The sequence below is a fragment of the Mauremys reevesii genome, linkage group 22 (assembly GCF_016161935.1).
Source record: "Mauremys reevesii isolate NIE-2019 linkage group 22, ASM1616193v1, whole genome shotgun sequence".
Taxonomy (NCBI): Eukaryota; Metazoa; Chordata; order Testudines; family Geoemydidae; genus Mauremys; species Mauremys reevesii.
The window spans coordinates 20,893,047-20,907,753 of record NC_052644.1 but is presented as its reverse complement, the minus strand read 5'-3'; positions in this window follow the sequence as shown (position 1 = coordinate 20,907,753).

The following is a 14,707-nucleotide window of genomic DNA, read 5'->3' as shown; positions in this document are numbered from 1 at the left end:
CTCACAGTTTGTCAGACCACTCTGTTTTATTAGCACAGCGCTCTGCTAATGACACCCAGATAATGTGAGCACCATGCAAGACACAAACTATCTCAATTTATACAGATCAAAAGGAGCAAACTTGACAAAGTTACACAGAAAGCAGAACTGACAAGTTCACCAGAGGCTAGACATACGGAGTTAATTTCCTTGCCAACTTTTACCAATCTCCGGCTAATGTTTCACCATTAGCTCATTGTTTATACCTGTGGCAAAGTTCCTCCTCTCCTCTAGTAGGTCCTGCGCTTATTGGCGGATTTCCTCCCCTCAGTGGTTTTCCCCTTGGATGAAATCCACGGTCTGGATCACCTCCTCCTATGTCTGATTAGGAGTAGCGAGGCTTCGGGGGGAACCCGGGCCCGCCCTCTACTCTGGGTTCCAGCCCAGGGCCCTGTCAATTGCAGCAGTCTCTATAGTGCTACTTGTAACCACTGCTTGACTGCTACAGCTCCCTGGGCTACTTCCCCATAGCCATAGGCGCCGACTTATATGGGCTCCCTGGGGCTTTAGCCCCAGGAATATTCCCAAGCAGGGGCTCTGCTCCACCAATGTTTTCTCCCCTGCTTGGAGTGCCCCCCCCCACCGCCGCCACCACCAGGGCTGGAGCTTCCCCCTCCCGCCCGGCAGGCGGCTCTAGGCACCAGCAAAACAAGCTGGTGCCTGGGGCAACAAAAGGCTGGGGCCCCAGCTCATCCTGCCGCTGCGAGCCGAGGAGCAGCCCGTCCCCTGCAGCCGGGGCAGGGCCGCGCTACTGGCTCCGCTTGGGGGAGAGGGATGGCCCCTTACCGGTAGGAGGAGGAGCTCCGCCCCGCTCAGAGCCGCGTGGGGAGGGGGCGGGGCTGCGAGCTCCGGGCCGAGCGGCTCCTCCCCTGACCACGCGGCTCTGAGCGGGGAAGAGCTCAGCCCCCTCCGGAGCCACGCGGCTGCCTCGCTGGGCAGGGCCGCTTCTCGAGGCGCGCAGTGAGCGGGGGGTGAGCAGCCGGGGCCGGGGGGGTGGCTAAGGGGCAGGGAGTCCCAGGGACACTCAGGGGGCACAGGTTCTGTGGGGGGAGGGGCGGTCAGGGGCCGGGGATGGGGGGTTGGCTGGGGGGGGTCGCAGGGAGGTGGTTGTCAGGCACCCCCCAACCCCATTACCCTCCAAGCCCAGCCCCACTGAGGTGGGCACCCCCCCAAACCCATCCTCCCCACCCAGCCCTGACCCCCAGCTCCAAGCCCAGCCCCAGTGAGATGGGCACCCCCCCAAACCCATCCTCCCCACCCAGCCCTGACCCCAGCTCCAAGCCCAGCGCCTCGGTCCTGGACACACCCCCGGCCCCATCCCCCTCACAGCCCTGACCCCAGCTCCGAGCCCAGCCCATCTGATCCGGACATCCCCCTGTACCCATTCCTCCCACAGCCCTGACCCCCAGCTCCGATCCCAGCGCCTCTGATCCGGACACCCCTGTACCCATTCTTCCCACAGCCCTGACCCCAGCTCTGAGCCCAGCCCCTCTGAGCTGGACACCCCCCTGACCCCATTCCCACCACAGCCCTGACCTCCAGCTCTGAGCCCAGCCCCTCTGAGCTGGGCACCCCCGACACCATCCCCCACAGCCCTGACCCCCAGCTCTGAGCCCAGCTGCTCTGAGGTGGGCGCCCCCGACCCCATTCCCCACAGCCCAGGCCCCCCGCGCTGAGCCCCGCTGCTCTGAGGTGGGCACACCCCAACCCCATCTCCCTCACCCCCGACCCCCACCGCCGAGCCCAGCCCCGTTGAGCCGGGCACCCCCGACCCCATCCCCACCCCAGACCCCAGCTCTGAGGTGAGCCCCTCTGAGCCAGACACCCCCCGACCCCACCTCCCCACAGTCCTGAGCCCAGCCCCTGTGAGCCGGGCACCCCCCAGAGCCCAGCTCCCCACCCAGCCCTGGGCAACAGCAGCACCAACCATCACCCAGCAACAGCCCATTATGTAATTGCAAATGTAGACAGACCAGTAAAGCATTTAATGTTTTTAAATAATGTATTTGGTGTATTTTCAAATTATTACAAATTAATTTTCACTAGTTATTTTTTACATTTCCAAATACATGTTACTATAGTATTGCAACTTTTTTTTATGGAAGGGGCCCCCAAAATTGCTTTGCCCCAGGCCCCCTGAATCCTCTGGGCGGCCCTACCCAGTGTGTGTGAGGAGCCAGGGAGAGAGGGAAACGGGGTCTCCTGGAGCCGAGCCCGGGCTGCGATGGCGGCGAGGGGCTCCTGGAGTGTGTGAGGAGGTGAGCGGCCGACTGGGTTCGTCGGTGCTGAGCAGGTAGCCCCGCAGCTGGAGATCCTCGCCTTCCCTCCCGCCGGGGCTGGGCCAGGGCACCGTGAGGCTGAAGAGCAGCAGGTCCGGGGGGCTCTCCAGGTCCTCGGCCGCCAGCATGTCGGGGGTGAGGGCGGTGAGCGCGAACTGATCCACCTTGGCCTCCAGCAGTGCTGCGAAGCCCAGGGAGGGGGCCGTGTTCTTTGCGCCACCCCGTAGCCACGCCGCCACCTGGAAGTACTCCCGCTCCGCGCCGCCCAGCAGCTCCACCCGCATGGGGACAGAGTCGCAGCTGGGCCAGGGTTCGGCTGCAGTGTGCTGGTAGTGGATCCCACATTTGGGGGGGAGCCCAGTGCTGGGGCAACAGGGGGTGTGAGTGGGGGGCACTGGTGGGCGGGGGGGGGCTCATGTCTGGGGGCAGGGGAGGGCAGCCAAAAAATGTTTTGCTTGGGGCGGCAAAAAACCTAGAGCCGGCCCTGCCGCCCGGCCCCAGAGCTTCCCTGCCTGAACACAGACCAGACAGCGTGTCTCTCTCCCTTGCCTCTGCTGCTGCCGGCTGCTGCCTAAGGCAATGCAAGCTGCTGTTGCTTGCTGGAGCACCGGCCGGGGGAGGGGAGCGGAGTGGAGGGGGCTGTGCCATGTTTGGCAGCCCTCCCCTCCCCCTACCTGGAGGAGAGGCAAAGGGGACTTCCGGCCAGGACTCGGAGACTGACCTCACTCACCTGAGCAGCTGCTGGGGCTTCCGTGAGTGTTTGACTCTATGATTCCCCCCAGCCCCAGCCCCCACTCCTGCCCAACGCTGGGGAAGGGGCAGCCCCATGCCATCCCCTCCCACCGTCCCCCAGTGACGCTACGGTGAGGGGCAGCAGGCTCCAGCCTGCAGCAGGGGTCAGGGAGGCAGGAAGCCATATGTGAAGGCAGTGCCCCTCCCCTCCAGCACCCACCACAGGGCAGATGGGGGAGGGGATTCATAGACCTACCTGAGCAGCTGGGGCTTGGGTGAATTTTATGACACCCTGCTCCCCTGCCCCATAGCCATCACCATGCAGACCCCACTTCTGCCCCATGCTGGGCAAGGGGCAGCCCCATCCACAGTGAAGTTATGGTGAGGGGCAGTAACATGGAAGGCCACCTGTGATGGCAACCCCCACCCCCTAGTACCCATCATAGAGGAGGTGAGTGAGCTTTCTGGACCTGAGAGGGGGCCTAGGAGCATGTGCAGTGACTGTGGTGCAGAGTGAGTGTGCTGTGGGGGGTAGGGGGACAGAGGAGGGGTCCCTCCCCTGGAGCTTGCTGCTGCCAGTGGTGGTGATGGGGAGTCCTCTCTGGCCCTAGCCCTGGGGCAGCCTGTCTGCACCCCAAGTTCCTCATCCTCAGCACTGGCTCACCCCAAAGCCTCCACCCCCAGCACCGAGCACGCTCCTGCACTGTGAACCCCTCATCCCCAGCCCCACCCCAGAACCCTCACCTGAGGGGAAAAACGTGCAACTTAAATTTGGTGGTCAGTTTGGAGTATCATTGTATTTAGCACAATATTTGATTATTTTACACCCTTCAAAGTATGTAACTGGTCATATACAGGTGTTTTCTCTGAATACTGTCTGTGTGCCTCAGTTTCCCCAATGCATTTCTTAAGGCTCTAGATGGTGGGATAAGGGGGTGTGATTGTTGTAAAGCCCTAGAGGGCCAGTGTGATGCTGTCTGCACAGAGAATGGCCGACACCCTGTCTCCAGGCAACTGATGGCCTGGGCCACCCCCCTGCAAGGTGCCAACTGAAGGTGTTGGAGAACAAAGAGATCAGGTGGCCTCCTAATGCCTGGAAAAGAGACAAAGGCCAGAGGAGGGAGTGGCAGTGCCTGTGCGGACTTCCGGGAAGCGCATGGTGTGGAAGGGGATGCTGGGATGCTTTGGAACAACTCCATACAAAGCCAGTCAGGACTCTGGGGGAGCCTCCTCTCTCTGAGCAGACTGTCTCCAGGGCAAGAAGCTTACACCTTCCTGGGTCTGACCTCGGAGCATTCAGCATGCCCTTCCACACCATGCACTTTCTGCAGCGAGTGTGCCCAGGCAGGTCCTGGGGCAACCAGAGGTCCCTGCACCCCAACTCCGCAGTCAGATGTGACTCTCAGCCAGACAGTAAAACAGAAGGTTTATTAGATGACAGGAACACAGTCTAAAACAGAGCTTGTAGGTACAGAAAACAGGACCCCTCAGTCAGGTCCATCTTGGGGGGTGGGGAGCCCAGACCCAAGTTCTGGGCCTCTCCCGATTTCCCCAGCCAGCTCCAAACTGACACTCCCTCATCTGGCCTTTGTGTCTCTTCCGGACAAGGAGGCCACCTGATCTCTTTATCCCCAACACCGTCAGTTGGCACTTTGCAGGGGAAACTGAGGCACCCACACAGTATTCAGAGAAAACATTAAGAACATTCCCACTTTGTCACAACAGGTGCAACAAAATTTAATACTGTATATTAAAGCAGGCAAGTGCTGCTTCTGACTTTCCACTTTTAATTGACCCTTGTAATCTTGTGGTGCTGACGCATTGTAGCTTCATTTTATATCAGCTTACAGGGTGAGAGCGGGGGGGGGGGGGGACCACCATTTTGGGCCCCACCAAAAATTATACGAACCTGCCGCCTATGCCCATAGCCTCCTTCAAACACCTTTCTTATCCTCACCATAGGATCCTCCTGGTGTCTGATACTGCTTGATTGTATGCTGTTTCCTCAATCCTCCAGTAGTACCCCCTCTTAGTTCTTTGTCTCCCAGCTCCTCGTACACCCTTCCTTCCTCTAGCTCCTCCTCCTTGACTGGAGTGAGCTCCCCTTTTTATACCAGGTGCCCTGATTAGCCTGCCCTGATTGGCTGCAGGTGCTCCAATCAATGTAGCTCTCTCTCTGGTGCCTTCTAGAAAGTTCTTAATTGGCCTCAGGTGCCTTAATTACCCTGGAGCAACTGCCATTTTGGTTCCCATGGTACTAGGGATTTGCTTAGCCTGGGGCTAACATACGTGTTCCTGAGTACTTTCCTGTAGCCATCCGGCCTTGCTCCATCACATACCTTAATGTTCCTCTTCCTGACACCTGTATTTTAACATTTCAGCTCTTTTGCTTAAAGGTACATACAGCATTTCTTTAATCCTTTTTATTTTTACAATATAATTCATTCTACTTTCACAATCCCTCCTTTTGGTCACGCTACGCCATGACCAACAATTTACTCGGTTCCACATATTAACTGTTCTTTATTTCTTTGTTTATCAGCGATATTTAAAGTCATTAAATTTTAAAGCTTTGCGACCAGGGGCTGCTAACAGGGAGTTTCGCAAGGGAGTTCTCCAGGTGAAGGAGGAGCAAATACAGCACCCTTGGGGTAAGTGACTGACTGTCTGTAGTGTGTGTTTGTTTGTGCTTGGGGGTTACTTGCTGTGTGCTGAGCTTGTGTTTGTCAGTCTGGTTGGTTGGTTGGTTGTTTGAAGAACCGTGTGATGTGGCTGGCAGTTGGTGACTGTGAGCTTCAAAGAAAGGTTTGAAAGCTCGAAAACTCAGATCCCACCACATCTAACATCCCATCACAGACCACAGGGCATACTTACCTGCTGATAATCAAAGATCAGTTGCCAAATTAATGGCCAAGATTAGGCTATCCCATCATATCATCCCTTCCATAAACTTATCAAGCTTAGTCTTGAAGCCAGATATGTCTTTTGCCCCCACTGCTCCCCTTAGAAGGCTGTTCCAGAACTTCACTCCTCTGATGGTTAGAAACCTTTGTCTAATTTCAACTCTAAACTTCCTGATGGCCAGTTTATACCCATTTGTTCTTGTGTCCACATTGGTACTGAGCTTAAATAATTCCTCTCCCTCCCTAATATTTATCTCTCTAATATATTTGTAAAGAGCAATCGTATCCCCACTCAACCTTCTTTTGGTTAGGCTAAAGAAGCCAAGCTCTTTGAGTCTCCTTTCATAAGACAGGTTTTCCATTCCTCGGATCATCCTAGTAGCCCTTCTCTATACCTGTTCCAGTTTGAATTCATCCTTCTTAAACACGGGAGACCAGAACTGCACATAATATTCCAGATGAGGTCTCATCAGCGCCTTGTTCAATGGTACCAACACCTCCTTATCTCTACTGGAAATACCTCGCCTGATGCATCCTAAAACTGCATTAGCTTTTTTCACGGCCATATCACATTGGTGGCTCATAGTCATCCTGTGATCAGCCAATACTCCGAGGTCCTTCTCCTCCTCTGCTACTTCCAACTGATGCGTCCCCAATTTATAACTAAAATTCTTGTTATTAATCCCTAAATGCATGACCTTGCACTTTTCACTATTAAATTACATTCTATTACTATTACTCCAGTTTACAAGGACATCCAGATCTTCCTGTATGATATCCCGGTCCTTCTCTGTGTTAGCAATACCTCCCAGCTTTGTGTCATCCGCAAACTTTATTAGCACATTCCCGCTTTTTGTGCCAAGGTCAGTAATAAAAAGGTTAAATAAAATTGGTCCCAAAACTGATCCCTGAGGAACTCCACTAGTAACCTCCTTCCAGCCTGACAGTTCACCTTTCAGTATGACCCATTGTAGTCTCCCCTTATCCACCTTTCGATTTTCATATTGAGCCCCATCTTTTCCAATTTAGCTAATAATTCCCCATGTGGAACCATATCAAATGCCTTCCTGAAATTGAGGTAAATTAGATCCACTGTGTTTCCTTTGTCTAAAATATCTGTTACCTTCTCAAAGAAGGAGATCATGTTGGTTTGGCACAATCTACCTTTTCTAAAACCATGTTGTATTTTGTCCCAATTACCATTGACCTCAATGTCCTTAACTACTTTCTCCTTCAAAATGTTTTCCAAGATCTTACATACTACAGATGTCAAACTAACAAGCCTATAGTTACTCGGATCACTTTTTTCCCCTTTCTTAAAAATAGGAACTATGTTAGCAATTCTTCAGTCATATGGTACAACCCCTGAGTTTACTGATTCATTAAAAATTCTTGCTAATGGGCTTGCAATTTCATGTGCCAGTTCCTTTAATATTCTTGGATGAAGATTATCTGGGCCCCCCGATTTAGTCCCATTAAGCTGTTTGAGTTTGGCTCCTACCTCGGATGTGGTAATATCTACCTCCATATCCTCATTCCCGTTTGTCATCCTACCATTATCCCTAAGCTCCTCATTAGCCTCATTAAAGACTGAGGCAAAGTATTTTGTTTAGATATTGGGCCATGCCTATTATCCTTAACCTCCATTCAATCCTCAGTGTTTAGCGGTCCCACTTCTTTTTTCTTTGTTTTCTTCTTATTTATCTGGCTATAGAACCTTTTACTATTGCTTTTTAAGTCCCTTTGCAAGGTCCAACTCTGCATGGCTTTTGGCCTTTCTCACTTTATCCCGACATGTTCTGACCTCAAAAAGGTAGCTTTCCTTGCTAATCGCTCCCATCTTCCAATCCTTGTAGGCTTTCTGCTTTTTCTTAATCACCTCTCTGAGATGCTTGCTCATCCAGCTTGGTCTACAATGCCTGCCTATGATTTTTTCCCCTTTCTTGGGGTGCAGGCTTCTGATAGTTTCTGCAACTTTGACTCGAAGTAATTCCAGGCCTCCTCTGCCTTTAGATCCACAAGTTCTTCAGTCCAATCCACTTCCCTAACTAATTTCTTTAATTCTTTAAAGTTAGCCCTTTTGAAATAAAAAACCCTAGTCCCAGATCTATTTTTGTTTATCCTTCCATCTAGTTTGAACTGAATTAGCTCATGATCACTCGAACCAAGGTTGACCCCTACAACCATTTCTTCTATGAGGTCCTCAGTACTCACCAAAACCAAATCTAAAATGGCATCCCCTCTTGTTGGTTCTTCAACTATTTGGTGAAGGAATCCATCAGCTATTGCATCCAGGAAAATCTGAGCCCTATTATTATTACTAGCACTTGTCCTCCAGTCTATATCTGGGAAGTTCAAGTCTCTCATGACCACACAATTCCCATTAGTGTTTACTTCATTAAAAACATTAAAGAGGTCTCTATCCATATCCAAATTGGATCCCGGCGGTCTGTAGCACACCCCAAGCACTATCTCAGGGGAGGCTCTAGTAGCTTTCTTTCCGAGTGTGATTTTCACCCAGACAGACTCTGTTTTATCCATTCCATCACTTCTTATTTCTTTACAGTTAACCTCATCATTGATATACAACGCTACTCCACCACCTTTGCCTTTATTTCTGTCTTTCCTAAACAGCACAGACCCTTCAATACCTGTACTCCAGTCATGACTACTGTTCCACCATGTTTCTGTTATCGCTATAATATCCAGGTTCACTTCCCGCACCAATAACTCTAGTTCCTCCATTTTGTTACCTAGGCTCCTCGCATTAGTGTACAAACATCTTAATTCTTGCTGTTTGGCTTCACTGACATTATCTGGTTAGGCCCAGACATTCTACCACCAGTATCACCTATTAGACTGGTATCTACACTACCCGTCCTCTTTATGTCCATTCTCCTGCCCACGGCTGTATCCTCTCTTACTTTGTTTTCTTCCCTCTCAATGTTAAATTCTGGTGTGGAGATTACCTGGACATCTCCCAACCATCTCCCCCAAATTCCTATGCCCCGGGAAGGTTTTGACCAGTTTGAGCCTGTCCCCTCATGGTAAACAAGTCCCCTCTCAGAGATGGAGTCCAGGGGTCAATAGTTTATCTGCTCCATATTGGATCTTATTTTAAAGCCAGTGATTTACTTCATAAACACTTTATTAAGCAACTAATTGAACATATTAAACCGTTGATACTTCTTACACCTAACAGGACGGGGGTGGGGTTGGGGGGGCACATGAATGGGGAGGATGCAGGCAAAGGGGGCAAAATGGGGGCTGAGGGGTCCAATGGGTGAACATCAGGGGTGAAAGGCAAATCAGCTGGGGAATCTGCTGGGGGGGCAGTTTATCTTGAGCTCTGTCCCCGTGATCTTGTCCCCTCCCCTTTCTGGGGAGCAGGTCGGCTCCCCCTCCCCCAGTGTCCCTTTCTCAACATCCTGAGGCCGGAGAGGGACCAGGCAGCTGCAGGAGGGGATGTGGTTTGCTGGGCGTTGCAGGGAGCTGGCTTTGCTCTGACCACGGTAGATTTGGGCTGGAGATTGCAGAGAAACCATCTGATGGGGAAGAAAGGGGCCGAGCGCATCACGGGCTTCCTGGGGCTGCAGCCCCCGGCGCAGTTCCTCATTCCCCTCGCACTCGGGCCTCAAGCGGCTGCAGCCATTGGGACACGGGAACCCTAGGGGAGAGCTCCGGGCCCTACAAGGAAGCTGGGGGTCGTTCGCACTGTTGTGGTTGTTGAGCCTGCGAAGCGGCCCGGCTGCAAGCTCACGGGCAAGTTCCCCAGCTGTGCCAGGGCCCCGAGAACCAGGGGAAATTGGGGACGACGCTGAACGTTGTAACCCGGGCGAGAGAACCAGCCACAGATGCTGGGTTGGTCTGACCCAAAAAGCCTCCTGGCTACAGCCCAAGGACTGTTGACATCGCGCTGGGTGAAAACAGAAGCTGGAAGCAGGAGTTAATAGCCCCAAATTGGTGGGAGGGACTTTGGGCCAGCACAGAGAGAAGCCCCAGCCAAGAGGCCCTGCAGGCCGGACTCGGAGGGGGATCATAACACAGACGGGGGTGGGGGGGGACGCTGGGAAGAAGGGTCCTGCCACCTAGCTCCTGAGAGCGTGTGGCCCCCGCCAGAGCAAGTGTCTGAGCTGTGTGTGACGGGGTCCCCAGGGTGAAACCTGGATTGTGAGACCACCGAGCCCTCCAAAGCCACTATCCTGGGCTGCCTTTGACACTGTGATGCTGATGTCAAGCTATGAACCTCTGAGGCTCTGCACTCACACAGCCAGCCACAGGCAGGGACCCACCCAGCTGTGTTACACAAATGATCTCCCAGCCACTCAAGTACCAGCAATAGGGGGCTCCAGTCAATTACCCCCAGCTCCCCAGCCTTGCACCCCAGACCGATACCATCCTGCAGTTCTCAGAAGCCAGTCTGGTGTCAGTTCATTAAGTCCCCCCCTCCCTCAGTGTGGCGAGGACACGCACTAGCCTTTGTAAACTGAGCTGAGATTTCCCAGCATTTCAACCAAAACACACTGTTTTAGGTCAAATATAAAACAGATTTATTAAGTGCAGAAGGAGAGATTTTAAGTGGTTATAAGGAGCAGGCGCAGAGATCAGAGTTGGCTACTTAAGAAATAAAAATATATTCACAGTCTAATTTCTACAAACGAAAGAGGATTTGAATCAGGCAGTGTCTCCCCCGACAGATGGTACAAGCAGGTTACAGATCCTCAATACACAGACTGGCCTCCATCCCAGCCTGGGATGACCCTTCCCCAGTTCAAGTCTTTGTCCTCCAGATGTTCCTCCAGGTGTTGAGTTTTGGGGAAGAGAAGCCCAGGGATTATGTCCCTTCCCCTCATTTGTATTTTCTTCCAGCTTGCTGGAAAGATCTTTGCTGTGACATGGATCAGGCAGTCCCCATTGGTCCAGCAATCTCCATTGTGCACAGTCCCTGAGATAGTGGATTCTTTCCTTGATGGGTGTTGATGACCCATTAACAGTGTCTGGCTGGTCCTTTGTTGCAGTTGAAAGGTTGGCTGTGGGAATCTCCCAACCTCACAACGTATTTCCGTAGCACACACAGCAATGCTTCAGAACGTCCCACACGACGACAGCACATACAATGCAACAGGACATGAATGTTCAAGAGATCAAGGCTTATAAAATGATGCCTCCCAAGGCAACTTTGTACCCACCACCATCGTAGTGGTGAATACGGGGGCTCCTCAGTGCTACTTTGAGATACAGATTGTCACCCTGTGGTATCACCGCGGTGTGACCAGGGCCTGGGAAAGAGACGTGTAACGTTTGAGGAAGAGGCTGTGAACTTCCTTTCCCTTGCAGAGGCGACTGTTTGTGGTGTCCCTGTGCTCACAGGGCGGGTGACTTGTTTACTTTCACCTTCCCCATCATTTCCTTATTTGTTTATCAGTTACTGTTTAATAAATTGTGCGTGCTCTGAACTCTATGTACTGATCAGTGGGTCCGGGAAGCAGCCGGTGCAAAGAGAGAGCCCCGGAGTGGGGACATCCTCACCCCTGTCTTAAGTGACCATGACAAGACTGGGGGTCGAACCCCCAGGGATCCGGGGCCCAGCCTGGCCGGGGTTACGAGGACTCTGCCGCACGGGAGGGAGGAAGGGGAGCCCTCGAGGTCAGGCAGGCCTCTGGGTAAAGGGAGTGGGAGCGAGGACTCAGATCCTTTCACTAGCCAATCCCACCGGGGCGGGTATGAGCCAGGAAAGTTCCCCACAATAGCAGGACCCTTCCCCCGCTTACACTAGGAGCAGGGTCAGCAGCCGCCCTGCCCGTCTGTCTGGAGAGTGAAATGAACCGGTTCCTCCCCCCACAGCCCGGCTGGTCTGGACACAAGCGGCTCTGCTCCAGTGACTCCCGAAGGAGCGAGACTTGGAGCCGGGCTGACTCCGGCTGTTGGCCGCGGTCGCTCAGCCCCCGTTTCAATAGACAGGCCGGGTGTGATTCCTTGTCTGGGGGTGTAACCCGAAAGCTTTGCCTGTGAGTGGCTGCTGCTGGGGGTTTGCCCGGGAGCCGAGTAGAACCAGGGGCTCGGTTTGAAATGAGCCCCGGTCCCCGGCCTGTGTAACGCTGGCGAGGGAGAGAGTTTCCAACCCCCCTGAGCCCTCTGGGCCTGTGAGACCCTCTGCAAAGAGCAGCCGGGACTGGAGTTTGGGGGGACAGGCCGAGGGTGGAGCGGGGGGGATTAGAGGGGAGATGGGCTGAGATCAGGGATCGAGTGGGGACAGGAATTCGAGGGGAGACAGAAAGGGGGTGGGTGATGGAAGGGAGATGGGAGAGCGCAGTGTGGGGTTGGGGGGGACAGGGATGAGGGGGAGATGGGCGGAGGTTCGTGCAGGGAGCAGGCGTTGAGGGGGGGACAGGACGGGGGCAGAGAGGACGGGGATTTGAGTGGAGAAGGGATGTCTATATAAACAAGCCTGTGGCACGTCCCTCTCTAGGGGCCTGGCCACATAACCACTGACAGTGTCTCCTCCAGCTCGGGGCAGGGTCTCTGCGGGTGTGAAGAAGAACTTCCTTTTTTTTGTTTTAAACCTGCTGCCCATTAATTTCATTTGGTGGCCCCTAGTTCTTGTGTTATGGGAACAAGTAAAAGCAGCAAAGAATCCTGTGGCACCTTATAGACTAACTGACGTTTTGCAGCATGAGCTTTCGTGGGTGAATACCCACTTCTTCGGATTCAAGCAGTGGAAATTTCCAGGGGCAGGTGTGTATAAATAAGCAAGCAAGAAGCAAGCTAGAGATAACGAGGTTAGATCAATCAGGGAGGATGGGGCCCTGTTCCAGCAGCTGAGGTGTGAAAACCAAGGGAGGAGAAACTGGTTCTGTAGTTGGCAAGCCATTCACAGTCTTTGTTTAGTCCTAAGCTGATGGTGTTAAATTTGCAGATGAACTGGAGCTCAGCAGTTTCTCTTTGAAGTCTGGTCCTAAAGTTTTTTTGCTGTAGGATGGCCACCTTAAAATCTGCTATTGTGTGGCCAGGGAGGTTGAAGTGTTCTCCTACAGGTTTTTGTATATTGCCATTCCTAATGTCTGATTTGTGTCCATTTATCCTTTTCCTTAGAGACTGTCCAGTTTGGCCGATGTACATAGCAGAGGGGCATTGCTGGCATATGATGGCATATATTACATTGGTGGACGTGCAGGTGAATGAACCGGTGATGGTGTGGCTGATCTGGTTAGGTCCTGTGATGGTGTTGCTGGTTTAGATATGTGGGCAGAGTTGGCATCGAGGTTTGTTGCATGGGTTGGTTCCTGAGCTAGAGTTACTATGGTGCGGTGTGCAGTTGTTGGTGAGAATATGCTTCAGGTTGGCAGGTTGTCTGTGGGCGAGGACTGGCCTGCCACCCAAGGCCTGTGAAAGTGTGGGATCATTGTCCAGGATGGGTTGTAGATCCCTGATGATGCGTTGGAGGGGTTTGAGCTGGGGACTGTATGTGATGGCCAGTGGAGTCCTATTGGTTTCTTTCTTGGGTTTGTCTTGCAGTAGGAGGCTTCTGGGTACACATCTGGCTCTGTTGATCTGTTTCCTTATTTCCTCGTGTGGGTACTGTAGTCTTGAGAATGCTTGGTGGAGATTTTCTAGGTGTTGGTCTCTGTCTGTGGGGTTAGAGCAGATACGGTTGTACCTCAGTGCTTGGCTGTAGACAATGGATCTTGTGGTGTGCCCGGGATGGAAGCTGGAGGCATGAAGGTAGGCATAGCGGTCGGTAGGTTTTCGGTATAGGGTGGTGTTAATGCGACCACCACTTATTTGCACTGTGGTGTCTAGGAAGTGGACCTCCCGTGTAGATAGGTCCAGGCTAAGGTTGATGGAGGGGTGGAAGCTGTTGAAATCATGGTGGAATTTTTCCAGAGTCTCCTTCCCATGGGTCCAGATGATAAAGATGTCATCAATGTAGCATAGGTAGAGAAGGGGCGTGAGTGGACGGGAGCTGAGGAAGCGTTGTTCCAGGTCAGCCATAAAAATATTGGCATATTGTGGGGCCATGCGGGTGCCCATAGCGGTGCCACTGATCTGGAGATATATATTGTCATTAAATTTGAAATAGTTGTGTGTGAGGATAAAGGCACAGAGCTCAGCAACCAGTTGTGCTGTGGCATCATCAGGGATACTGTTCCTGACAGCTTGTATTCCATCAGTGTGTGGGATGTTTGTGTAGAGAGCCTCTATATCCATGGTGGCTAGGATGGTGTTTTCTGGAAGGTTACCAATGCATTGTAGTTTCCTCAGGAAATCAGTGGTGTCACGGAGATAGCTGGGAGTGCTGGTAACATAGGGTCTGAGTAGAGAGTCCACATATCCAGACAGTCCTTCAGTGAGAGTTCCAATGCCAGAGATGATGGGGCGTCCAGGATTTCCGGGTTTGTGGATCTTGGGTAGTAGATAGAATAACCCTATTATCTCTAGTTGCTTCTTATCTCTAGCTTACTTCTTGCTTGCTTATTTATACACACCTGCCCCTGGAAATTTCCACTGCTTGCATCCGAAGAAGTGGGTATTCACCCACGAAAGCTCATGCTGCAAAACGTCTGTTAGTCTATAAGGTGCCACAGGATTCTTTGCTGCTTCTACAGAACCAGACTAACACGGCTACCCCTCTGATACTTGGGAACAAGTAAATCACTTTTCCTTATTCACTTTCTCCACATCACTCATGATTTTATAGATCTCTGTCATATCCCTCCTTAGTCTCGTCTTTTCCAAGCTGAAAAGTCCTAGTCT